The sequence below is a fragment of the Pan troglodytes genome, chromosome 4, assembly GCF_028858775.2.
Source record: "Pan troglodytes isolate AG18354 chromosome 4, NHGRI_mPanTro3-v2.0_pri, whole genome shotgun sequence".
NCBI lineage: Eukaryota > Metazoa > Chordata > Mammalia > Primates > Hominidae > Pan > Pan troglodytes.
Genome location: NC_072402.2, coordinates 84,326,557 through 84,339,183, shown reverse-complemented (window position 1 = coordinate 84,339,183; position 12,627 = coordinate 84,326,557). Strand labels below are relative to the sequence as shown.

Here is a 12,627-nt window from a genome sequence, read left to right as displayed (position 1 = left end):
CTCATGATCCACTAGCAAAATTTTTGCTTCCTCTTCCTGCGACATTACATTCTCCCAGCCTAGAGGTCTTAGTTCCAGAGGGAGGAACACTGCCATCAGGAGACACAACAACGATTCCATTAAACTGGAAGTTAAGATTGCCACCTGGACACTTTGGGCTCTTCCTACCTTTAAGTCAACAGGCTAAGAAGGGAGTTACAGTGTTGGCTGGGGTGATTGACCTAGACTATCAAGATGAAATCAGTCTACTACTCCACAATGGAGGTAAGGAAGGGTATGCATGGAATACAGGAGATCCATTAGGGTGTCTCTTAGTATTGCCATGCCCTGTGATTAAGGCCAATGGGAAACTGCAACTGCCCAATGCAGGCAGGACTACAAATGGCCCAGACCCTTCAGGAATGAAGGTTTGGGTCACTCCACGAGGAAAAAAAAATACAATCTGCTGAGATGCTTGTTGAAGGCAGAGGGACTACAGAATGGGTAGTAGAAGAAAGTAGTCATCAATACCAGCTATGACCACATGACTAGCTGCAGAAAAGAGGACTGTAATTGTCACGAGTATTTTCTTCTTCTTTTGTTAAAAAAACGTTTGTGCATGTATACACTTGTACTAATAAAATATCTTCATTTTATTTCTTTTTTCCTTTCTTATGTGACTTAAGATTTATTCACCTCATATTAGCGTTTAAGTATTGTTAACTTTATGTAATAGCATTTGGGTTGGGGATTGGTGCATTTCTGGTTGTAGGAAGGATAGTTGTATTATGTTGGATGTAAGTATGACCTTATTATTTTCTGTATTTGAAGATTGTGTATGATCTCAGGAGATGTGTATGGGTTCAAGTTGACAAGGGGCAGTCTTGTGATAGTTAATAATGAGTGTCAACTTGATTGGATTGAAGGATGGACAGTATTGATCCTGGGTGGGTCTGTGAGGGTGTTGTCAAAGGAGATTAACATTTGAGTCAGTGGGCTGGGAAAGGCAGACCCACCCTTAATCTGGGTGGGCACCATCTATTCAGCTGGCAGCACGGCCAGAATGTAACACTGGCAGAAAAACGTGAAAAGACCTTTCTGGCTTAGCCTCCCAGCCTACATCTTTCTCTCGTGCAGGATGTTTCCTGCCCTCAAACATCAGACTCCATGTTATTCAGCTTTGGGAGTCAGACTGGCTTCCTTGCTCCTTAGCTTGCAAGCAGCCTATTATGGGACCCTGGGATCGTGTGTTAATACTTCTTAATAAATTCCTCTTTATATATATATTTATCCTATTAGTTCTGTTTCTCTAGAGGACCATGATTAATACATTTCCTTTTACCAAATGTTAGTATGCTTTTTTCTCCCTTCTCTCCCTTCTCCCCAAACAACCACATTCTACTCCAGTGGAAAAAACTCTAAAACTCCTCCTATAATTGTATTCTTGTCAATTCTAGCATCTCTAAATAATCTATCTGCCAGCCCAAATATAGTTCCTTGTTGTCTAGTGACCCCCCAAAAAAAACAAATTATTTTCTTAAATAACCAAAGAGCACGGTATAAACCACTTCTAGTATGAAATGGAAAGAATGCAGTTCACAGAGAGAAGTGGTAATTCTGGGCAGTAGCATCTTGTAAACATTGTTAGACAGATACTGAGATAGCCTATCATCCTGGACATGGGCCGTGTTTTATTAATAGGCTCTTAGTTTGTGGGCTGACTTAGTTTATGGGCTGAAATTATCCATGTTCTCTGTGTCTCTTGCCTCCAACCTCTTGGAGGTTCTTCATTAACCAAGATTTTTCTTTCCACAACTGAAGTGGATGTTGGAAAAATATATGTCTCTTGAGCTGAAGACAGTTTGGAACCTACTCTGTACTCCAAAATATTAAGACTGACAAACAGTATAAGCACTTTTCTGGCCAGTCTTCTGGATTTCTTTTGTCTTTTTAGTACCAATCCTCAAGAAATATAGTACATTTCAGATCTATATTTTTCAGTTAGCTCCCTGGGTCAGAGAAAATACCCAACATTCTTTTAGACACAGAGTTCTCAAATCTGCTTGACGTGTTTGCATTCTTGTCCCCAGGCCTTCTTCCTTGGCAACTTACTGGCAAACACCTTGAGTATATCATGCTTGACATGAAAACACACTGAATTAAAATGTATTTTTCCCAAGATTTGTGTTGCTTAGTTTGCTAAGAGCTTTACTGATCCTTCAATGCTCAAAGCTTTCTAAAATTTATATATCTTATTGATTTTGTTATAAAATAAGCTACATATTCCATCATTTCATGTAAGTAATTTCTGAATTCATTCTTTAACATTTAATTTCTGCTTTCAAACTAACCCATTATTTTCTTAGTTAGCTTGTTTTTTTTGTTGTTGTTGTTTTGTTTGGTTTGGTTATTTTGAGAGAGTCTCGCTCTGTCACCCAGGCTGGAGTGCCGTGGCATGATCTTGACTCACTGCAGCCTCTGCCTCCTGGTTTCAAGCAATTCTCATGCCTCAGCCTAATGAGTAGCTGGGAATACAGGTGCATTCCACCATGCCTGGCTAATTTTTGTATTTTTAGTAGAGATGGGGTTTCACCATGTTGGCCATGATGGTCTCGATCTCTTGACCTCGTGATCTGCCCTCCTCGGCCTCCCAGCTCACTTTTTTATCTTGCCGAAAGTATCCAATGATAGCCAACACTACTACTGATAATTTCAGTCAATTTTCCCAAAGCCATCAAAAGCAGATAGACTTACTTTCAAACTAATACAAAAAACAGCTTAAGCAATATTTTTGCTAGTGCATATGAAACCCTATCTTGCCAAAATATGCCATAACTTGCATCACCACATGCTATTTTATCACAAGAGCAAAGCCGTTTTAAGTATTTTAAGGCTTTGTTTTTACAGAATTCCATTTCAACATACTAACTTCTATTATATATTAACAAAGGAAACACATACTAATAAACAATTCCCAAATCTCAAAGGCTTAAAGTAATAAAGGCTTATTTCTCACCCATGCCACGATGTGATTATTTGTTGACAGGCTTTGGGTTATAGGCATAGGCTCTGGTCCACTCCTGTGGTTCTGCCATTTCCCTGGGCCCGAGTTCTGTACTCTCGTCTCTATTTCTGGCTATAGACAGAGAATAAAGGAAAATGAAGGGGATACATCTGCTCTTAGCTCTTTAGCCCTAGAGTTGACACACAGCCATTAAAAAAAAAATTTATGAGTACAAACTAATTGCATGATCTGTCCCAGAAACATGGGAGCTGGGAAATGTGTCCGGAAGTGTAGCGATGAAATACAGGATAAAACAGAGGGAGTGAGCAGAGCAGATACACAGTTACACATAAGAGAAAGTAAAATTAAAGTAGCTCTGTACTCACACCAAAAATAAACTTTGTGTGTGCTACAGACATAAACATAATAATAAACACCTTACACTTTAGGTATAATTATAGCAGAATACCTTATGACTCAAGATTGTGAAAGATTTCTTAAATGAAATATTTTCTAAAAACTTGTAGTGGACAATACTGTAATATTGATATGCATACAATTATTTTAAGAATTATTCATGAAAATAATTAAGTCATAAAAATGATTCATAAAGACATAAATGAAAGTTTTAAAAGCATACAAAAATATATTCAATACGTATACGTGATCAACAGTGCAAACTTTATTCTTTATTTTCTATATTTGCATAAGGTATGGGAATTTTCCACCGTTCTCTCAAAAGGGTAATAGTTTGTTGGGATATTTCTGGCCTCATTCCACCACTTCTGTCATTCCTATTTAAGGAATGAAGAGTTGATTTCCTGATTAGCGAATTTGGGAGAAAAAAATTAACATGGTGTACATAGCCACTTTATTCTTGTTTAATAAAACCACCCATTGAGAAGTAGTCATTCTTAGCAGCTCCATGTGGTACACTTTCTAGGATAGGTTATGCATTTTGTGGCAATGCAGAATGCCTGGGCTGTCATCTGGAGGGGAAAGTTCAATTCAGTGAAAAGGATACTAGAAGCCTCTTTGGCCTCTATGCAACTGCAGTTTCCAATTCAATTCTATTAGTAATTAAATTTGTATTTTATTCTCTAGTCATCTGATTTGTATATTTTCTTCTTAATGAATTCTGAACTTAGACAAGATTTAAGGGAAGGAAATAATTTACTATCCTAGAGTCTAGCATAATGATAAATATGCGGAAAATTAAGGAAATAATTAAGAGGACCTCCTTGTGGGCTAAAAATTAGATCAAAGCTTTGCCTTGTCTGGTGGGTTGGCTTTTAGGCTTTGACTTTAGTCAATGTGAGTCACAGGGTCCTTGATCACAATGATGTGTAGGAGTTATAATTGTGGATCTGATATCTACCTGGTATTACCAGCACAGTCCTTGATAAGTACAGATTTTTTTTAACCCAGTATGGTTAAACTTAATTATATCCCAATTTAAACATCTTACCTTATAGAGATTGGATTATAGGCAAAAGGGTGAGTGAGAACACAGATTAGTGCTTTATTTTTAAAATTCATGATTCTTGCGTATATTGCCTTTTAAGCCTTTATAAGTGAGAGAAAAATCTGTTGCTTTTATTATGTTTTATAGTCAGACCTCTAAGCTATAATATTTTTAACTTTAAAGATGGTTCATTTATCAGAAAATTTGCTACACTTTTTAATTGCATGCACTTTTTAATTCTAACGATATCTTTGTGGAAACTTTTTATTTTCATATGTGCATTCATAACTAAAAAATAGTGGTTATTTTATTGATTCCTTTTTTATCTTTATAACATCTATTACTTTTTCATACTTTATCACTGGCTAGAAATTCAAGTTCCATGATCAATTGGTGATCTTAATCATCCTTGTCTTACTCCCTCAGAGAGTAATTTTTAGTTTTACTACTAGGTTTAGTACATTGATACCTATATTATATTAAGGAAGTGCCTTTATTTCTTAGTTTGAGAAGAGTGTATCATCTGAGATGATTTGACTTGTTACAAATGCTTTTCTTCTGTAGTGTTTGAGAATATATACCTCTTAGGTACTCAATTAAGGTGGTCAATAATATTACTGAATTGCTAAATTTTCAAACCAACTTTGTATTTCTAGAATAAATCCAATTGTGTTTTATGTTATTTTTGTAAGTATTGCTAAATTGATTTCTTAATATTTTAATAAATATTTCCATTTTTGCTGATATATAAAATAGAAGTGCATATACATGTGCTTCAGATGGCCTATACAAAAATTATTGTAGCATCATTGTTTTCTGTAGCTAAAAATGGGCAAAAATTCATCTAAATGCAAACATAAATATATTCTGGAATAGTCATGCATTAAAATGCTTAGGATCAGTTAGAATGAATCAAAAAGATCTACATGCAAAAGCACTCATAGATATCACAAAATTGTACTGAGCAAAACATCCAGCTACAAAATAATACATTTGATGTGATTTCATTTATAAAATTTAATAAACACTCTGTGATTGGGGACAATAGCACTAGAAATAGGGGGTTTGATTTTGTTCACTAATTTCCTGAGCTTGAAGCTGTTATAGTTACTATCTTTCAGTCCTTTTAACCCTGACACACCATACCCCTGTCACCGTAGTCTTAATAGTTAAGACAAATGTGGCATGGGACAGAAATTTAGGGCTGGTAGTAAGTAGAAAGATGTCTCTACTACATTTTCTAGTAGTAAAAACTGTGAGGCGACCCCCCTTGGGTGCTCTCCATTTCCCCTCTTCACTAGTTGCTAAGCTTGAAGAAATAAACAGTATAGTTGGCTGATTAGCTTCATCTCCGTCTGTCTCATATTGCTGCCTTGCCTTCACACATAGAAATTTGAGTTGTTCTTACTGGCAGGATTTCTGGAAGAGACTCAGGGGCTATTCAATAGAGAAGTTGAAGTTGTTCAGCAGTGCCGATGGTTCTGTAGTTCTGTGGATACAATTACTTACGTGGGAAAAGTGTGAAAGCCCATCTGCCCACTTATCTAGCTACGTTTTCCAACACAACGTTTTGCATTTTACATCTTTATATCTATCTATCTATCTATCTATCTGTCTGTCTGTCTGTCTGTCTATCTATCTATCCATCCGATCTGATCTATCTAACCTATCTATCTATCTTGGTTTGATTTGTATATATGTTTCTTCATAGGTTTTGAATTTAGAAAATTTTAACTAGAGAGTAATTATCACCTTTTTATACTCCACACCAGGAAAGATTAATATATCAAGAATATAATCATTTTTATGGATAGCGATGGACAAAAAGGGATGGAGGTTGTAAAGATGCCTGATTACATTAGTAATCAAGGATATGTGGCCCTTCCCTCCAACATAATAAAAAGAGATTTTATTTTACAACCACCAGAATACAAACATTTAAACAGATGCAAGAGTGCATGAGAATGTGATGAAATGGGAGGTAATGATGGAAGTAAATAAGCAGAATTTTGGAGGGCAATTCAATTTGGCAATGTGAAGTGCATTTGAATAGGAACGTAACCTTTAACATCTAGGCATATGTTGCTAATAACCCACTACATGTATGTGCTTGAGAAGACACAGGTAGTAATGTCTCTCACAGCTCACAGTAATAGTGAATAATCGAACCAACTAAAATGCCCACGATGGATAATTGGATGTTCATACAATGGTATATTGCAAATGAGTAAATTACAGCCTTATTTACCATTTTTAAATAAAAATTGTATATAACATTTACTAAATAGAACAGAAGGATATGTGATAATAAAAAGTAAATATTTATTTCAGTTTTTACTCTGTGTTGAGTATATTCTAACTGCTAACTCACCACACACAACAACTTGTTGAAATAAATATTATCATCTCCATTATACAGATGTGAAAAATGAGACACCAGAAGGCTAAGAGTCTTCCCCAGGATCACACATGGCAAGCATGTGGAAGAGTGGATATTGAATAAATCTTGGTATTCCAGATATTAGGTTTTAAACTGGAAATCTCCATTGCATTTTATTACTTACACAATACTTATAAAAAGGCATCATTTATATAAAATTCAGAAACATAAAGTACAATGTTCTATATTGCAATGAATATAAACATATACAGTAATAATCATGTATACGATATAAGAAAATGTGAGAAGAGTAGTTATATCTAGAAAACAAGAAACAAAATTAGCATTGGGATTATAAAGATGACTTCAGTATTATGTGGTATAATATTCCCTAAAATTCCTTGAGGCAAATATAGGAAAGTTTTAAGATACTATATAAATGGTTGAGAGATAGTTTTTTACATATATATTTTACTATTTTATTTCTGAGAAAAATATTTTATAAGATACTTTTACAAGAAAGTTAAATATTAGCAATGAAAGACTGAACATTTTATTTTACTCAGTCCTCCTGAGGAAAACTAGAAAACCTGCAGACACAAAAAATAAAAATAAAAAAAACATCATTTGGAAGTCATCAGATATCCCCTAAGTCGGTGAGATTTTGTGGTGGAGAATCTTGGGGAGGAGGTAGAGAATCAAGAGACTGGCATTTAGAGCGAATTTTCCCTTTGATCTGATTGTCAGTTTTTAAAGTTGTGGCTAAGAGCCTGAAAAAATCTGCATGGGATGGGGCAATTACAATTCAGAAGCTGCCATGGTGCAAGGTCCTTGTGAACTTTCAGGTTCATACACAGAACTAAAACTTAAACATGTATTTTATTTTTCTTTCTTTCTTTTTTTTTTGTTTTAGATGGAGTTTTCCTCTTGTTGCCCAGGCTGGAGTGCAATCGTGCGATCTCGGCTCACTGCAACCTCTGCCTCCCGGGTTCAAGCGATATCTCCTGCCTCAGCCTCCCAAGTAACTGGGATTACAGGCGCGCGCCACCATGGCCGGCTAATTTTGTGTTTTTAGTAAAGATGGGATTTCACCATGTCGGTCAGGGTGGTCTCCAACTCCTGCCGCCTCAGCCTCCCAAAGTTCTGGGATTACAGGAGTGAGCCACCATGCCCGGCTCATGTATTTTTATTATAAAATAACCTGAATATAATAATCCAACAACTGAATAAAAATGGATGACTCTAGAATTCTATCATAGTATTAGAGAAAATGCCTATCACATAATGTCTGCTATTCTTTCTCTTAACTTAAAAAAGAAAAATAAACTTTCCCTTAACCCTATTTCTGCTCTTGCAATTGTTCCTTTATTCTGTTCCTCTTCATAGCAAAACTATTTAAAGCAATTATCTGTAAGTCTTTGTCAGCAATTCCTTTTAAACATATTTTAATCAGGCTTTTAGCTTGAGCATTCTATCAAAACTGCCTTTGTCTAAGTTACCAGTGACCTCCAGATTCCTAAATCCAACGGTCAATTCTCAGTGTTCATTTTACTTGATACCTGGACAATATCTAAAATACTACATATGTATTAACTCTTTAATCCAGAAGTTCACTTTGTAAACTTACTGTAAACATAAACATCTGAAAATATGACAATATTATATGCATGAACATATTCATTGCAACATTAATAGTGCTTGCAAAATATTCTAAATAAACTAACTGTCCAAGCATAGAAGATTGGGTAAATTAATGATGGTGCCTACACAAAATAAAGTACTATTAAGCTGTAAAATAAAGAAAGAGGAATAGCTCTATAAATATATATGGACTGATTTCTGAGAAACATTAACTGAATAAGAGCAACGTGCAAAGGAACATTTGCATCTGCTTATATTTACAAAAAGATTAGAAAAATGAATAAACCATAAACAGATACAATGGGTCAGGGAAAGTGACAGGAGAAAGCAATCGGGGAAAAAATAACAGCACTCTGAAAATTCCACTTTGTGTAGCTTTGGCCTTTGAGAGAATGCAAGTATTTTTTCATATTCAGAAAATCAAATCAAATTAACAAAAATGAGAAGAAGAGGAAAAGAACACCTAAAACTGTAAGTAAATTATGATAAGTTATAGCAGTTCTATTTTGAGAAAATAACCATTCAGAAAGAAAAATAATAATAAAGGATTAATCCAAGTAATTTATCGTTAGAATATTTCATGATATACACTTCATCTTGAATGTAGTTGGGTTGGTATTGAGGAAACTACAGATTCTCAACTCCTTGTATTTTTACTTTTGTAACAGAGGCATCAGTTATAGTTATACTACAGAAATGAATAAAAAAGGAAAAGTGGTAGTATCATTTAGAGCCAAGTTTTTCACTTTGACAAAAAATACACACACAAAAAAAGAGAGAGAAATATGTATATATATATATATATGTGTGTGTGTGTGTGTTTGTGTGTACATATATATATAAAATACATACATTTCTTTTGCCCTTACCTTTATCTGCTGAAGGGACCCAGAAAAAGATAAAAAATTATTAATGAACAAATCTAGGGCTATAATACTATTTCCCACTAAAGTAGGCTGGGGCAAGATAGGAACAAGATGAACCTGAAATATTTTGTTATGCTAATTGTAGGGAAGTTCTTGTAAAAAGAATAGGCACATGTTATAATGACACAGGAACCAGGCAGAGAGGTTTATGCTGAACAAATATAATATAATTTGAATGCCCAAATCACTGTAAGTACAGTAATAATTTATAAATGATTGAAAAGTTGAGAATACCAATTATAGAGAGATGAATACTAAGATAGACAGATAGATAGATAGATAGATGATAGATAGATGACAGGCAGATGATAGATAACAGATGATAGATGGAGAGATAGATGTAAAAAGAGAGGGCCTTTACTTACAGTGGAAGGTGCAGTGTGAATGTTAAATGTGGAATAAGTGCTGGTGTCAGAAATCCATCATTTTGCAACCTCCATTTTAAAGATAGGACCAGGAAAAAATTGACAATGCATGCTAAACCCCAGGGGAAATTTTGATGTGGAGTAGGATATTTCCATGGTCCTAAAAGAGCTACTGTGAGATTGCTTATTAGTTGTATAGGACTGAAATGGTGCCGATAAAATGGTGAAATAGGAAAACAACTTGAATGGATTACCAAAGTTAATATGCCAGGAAAAGAGATAGATGGATATGTGCCTCCAGAAATCATATACTGAGGAGGAAATGACATCACTTATTACTCCAGCTGGAAATGCATAATCTGAGTGTAATCATGGAGGAATCTCAGGCAAACCAAAAGTGAAGAATATTCTATGAAAATAGTGGCAGGGGAATGGTGAATTTTTCAAAAATATCAATTTCATAAGAGGTACAGAAAGGCCATTGTAATTACTGCAAAATAAACAAAGGAAAATGACATGATAAAAAAGGCAATACCTGACTCTAAAGCTGATCCTGTGCTTGGTCAATTGACAAAACAAGACTATTGATATTATATCAGATAAATATTATATTGTATTTAATTAATGACTTCCAAACTTTTACTGTAATAATATGAGAATAACCCTCTTCTAGGAAAAAAAAAAAGCACGCTGAAGCATTTAGGAGTAAAGATAAAGAGCCATGCTCTATGCAAGTTACTCTCAAATGAGGAATTGTTCACTGACGTACTTAGTGATCCCTGAATATGCCAGACTGGCTCTCACATCAGGCCCTCTCCATTTGCTGCTCCTTATGTAAGGAAACACTACTCCCGAACATGCATCAGATATGTTTCCTTACATCTTTCAAGTGTTTACTCAAAGACCTGCATCCTTCTGAGAGTCATTCTCTGTTTAAAATTTCCAGTCCCCCAAACACTGCCAACTTCACATTTCTCTACAATGCTTATCATCGTTTAATGCAGTGTTCAATTAATTTATTCATCTTGTTCCAATTTCCCATGCTAAAATGCAAGCTTCAAGATAGCATGGATTTTTATATTCAGTTTGTTCTTTCCTATTGACCCATCTCCTTGAACACTGCCTCATTATAATAGGTGCTCAATAAAGACTTCTTTGATTTAAGATCTCCACCTTGGTTTCATTTGATATTTAGAATAAAATAATCTATGAATATTGCTTCTAACATTACCTAGAATAAACTTTATATGAGTAATAGCAGTGATCATTTTGTCTATTGTATTTTAATGAGTCGTATCTGGAATAGGTTAATATAATGCTACAGAAAGTGAAAAATGTCCACTTAGCTGTGAATCCTGAATACAAGGATCATAATGCTGAATAAAATAATTCTGAATCAAAGGCTTTATAATCCGGAAAGGTTTTATTAGCATACTATTTTACCTCTTAGAAACAAATGATTTCACTCCTGCTAGAAGTAGTAAATGGAAGAATTCACTGGTTTTATTCTCATGGATATTTCTTCTCTCCTTCACTTAATGCACCTGAGGTGCTGCTGATAAGCAGAAATGAAATTCGACAAATATTCTCTAATTTATTTTTGCTTTTCAAGTGTGCAAAACACAGGCTCAAATCAGAAAGCCAGAAACCTTGTTATGATGTCAAAATAGGAATGAAATTAGAAGAGAGCATTTTTAGACAAAATATACATTTGTATGTGAGCATAAGTATTAAACCTCTGAGTAACAAATTAGCAGATTTCACGCCCTCTTGGAAGAACAATTGCATTATATTAGTCATTGATTTGGCTAACTTTGACTTACCAACTGTTAAGTGCATAGGGGATTTTAGTAAACAAAACAAGTACTGTTTATTCCCTCACTGAGGTTACTACATCACAAAGACATGGATTCAGTAATTCATTTAGAAATGTTGATATTGACTCACTTGTTTAGTTTTGCTTTTGTTGTGTGTGCTTTTGGTGTCAAATCCAGAAAATCATTGACTAGACCAATGTCAAGTTTTCTGCTGTTTTCTTCTAGGAGTTTTAAAATTGCACATCTTACATTTAATTATTTAATATATTTAGAATGTATTTTTGTGTATGTTGTAAAACAAGGATTTTACTTTTTATTTTATTTTTTCAAGTGGGTATCCACTTTTCCCAACACCTTACACTAAGCAGTCTTTTTCCTCATTGTGTATTTCTGATATGCAATAGACAAAATGAGATGTAAATTTCTGGTAAGCATGCCATTGATATATGAGCTAGTCAACTTGAATTACAATATAAAAATGGGACCTCTAGAGGTAATCTATGGAGATTGGGGAGATGTTGATCAAAAGATACAAAATATCATTAGGCAAAGGAATAAATTCAAGAGATCTATCATACAACATGGTGACTATAGCAATTAACAGTGTATTGTATACTTTAAAATTGCAAAGGAAGTAGATTTTAAGTGTTATTACCACAAAAAAGGTAAGTATGTGAGGTGATGCATATAGCAATTAGCTCAATTTAGCCATTCCATAAGGTATACACATATTAAAACATCACATTATACATCATAGAAATGTAAAAATGTATATTAACTTAAAAATATTTTTAAAAAGTAATACTAACAAGAAACAGATCACAACAGATGCTATTTTATTTGAAATAAAAATTCTGTCAATTCAGTGATGAAAAAATTCCAGGTTGTAGTTTGATTTGTTAGAAAATATGCTACTGAATAGAAAGAACATTCTGGTATTTTCTGTCTCATAGGACAGTGTTGTGTTGCAGTTAAAATCTAATTGAATGGGGCTGAGGTGAATGAGAACATTCCTAATACAAATAAGCACTTCAGAATATACCTGACAGA

General features: G+C 34.4%; 1 long non-coding RNA gene across 1 annotated transcript in view; it reads right to left on the bottom strand.

Moving 5' to 3' along the window:
• LOC112209196 (uncharacterized) overlaps positions 1–3,115 on the bottom strand; it is a 50,591-nt gene extending 47,476 nt beyond the window's left edge. Inside the window, exon 1 of the long non-coding RNA XR_002943840.2 lies at positions 2,996–3,115. This is a non-coding gene — a long non-coding RNA (uncharacterized LOC112209196). The remainder of the gene's footprint in view (positions 1–2,995) is intronic.
• Between the last annotated feature and the right edge of the window lie 9,512 nt (positions 3,116–12,627).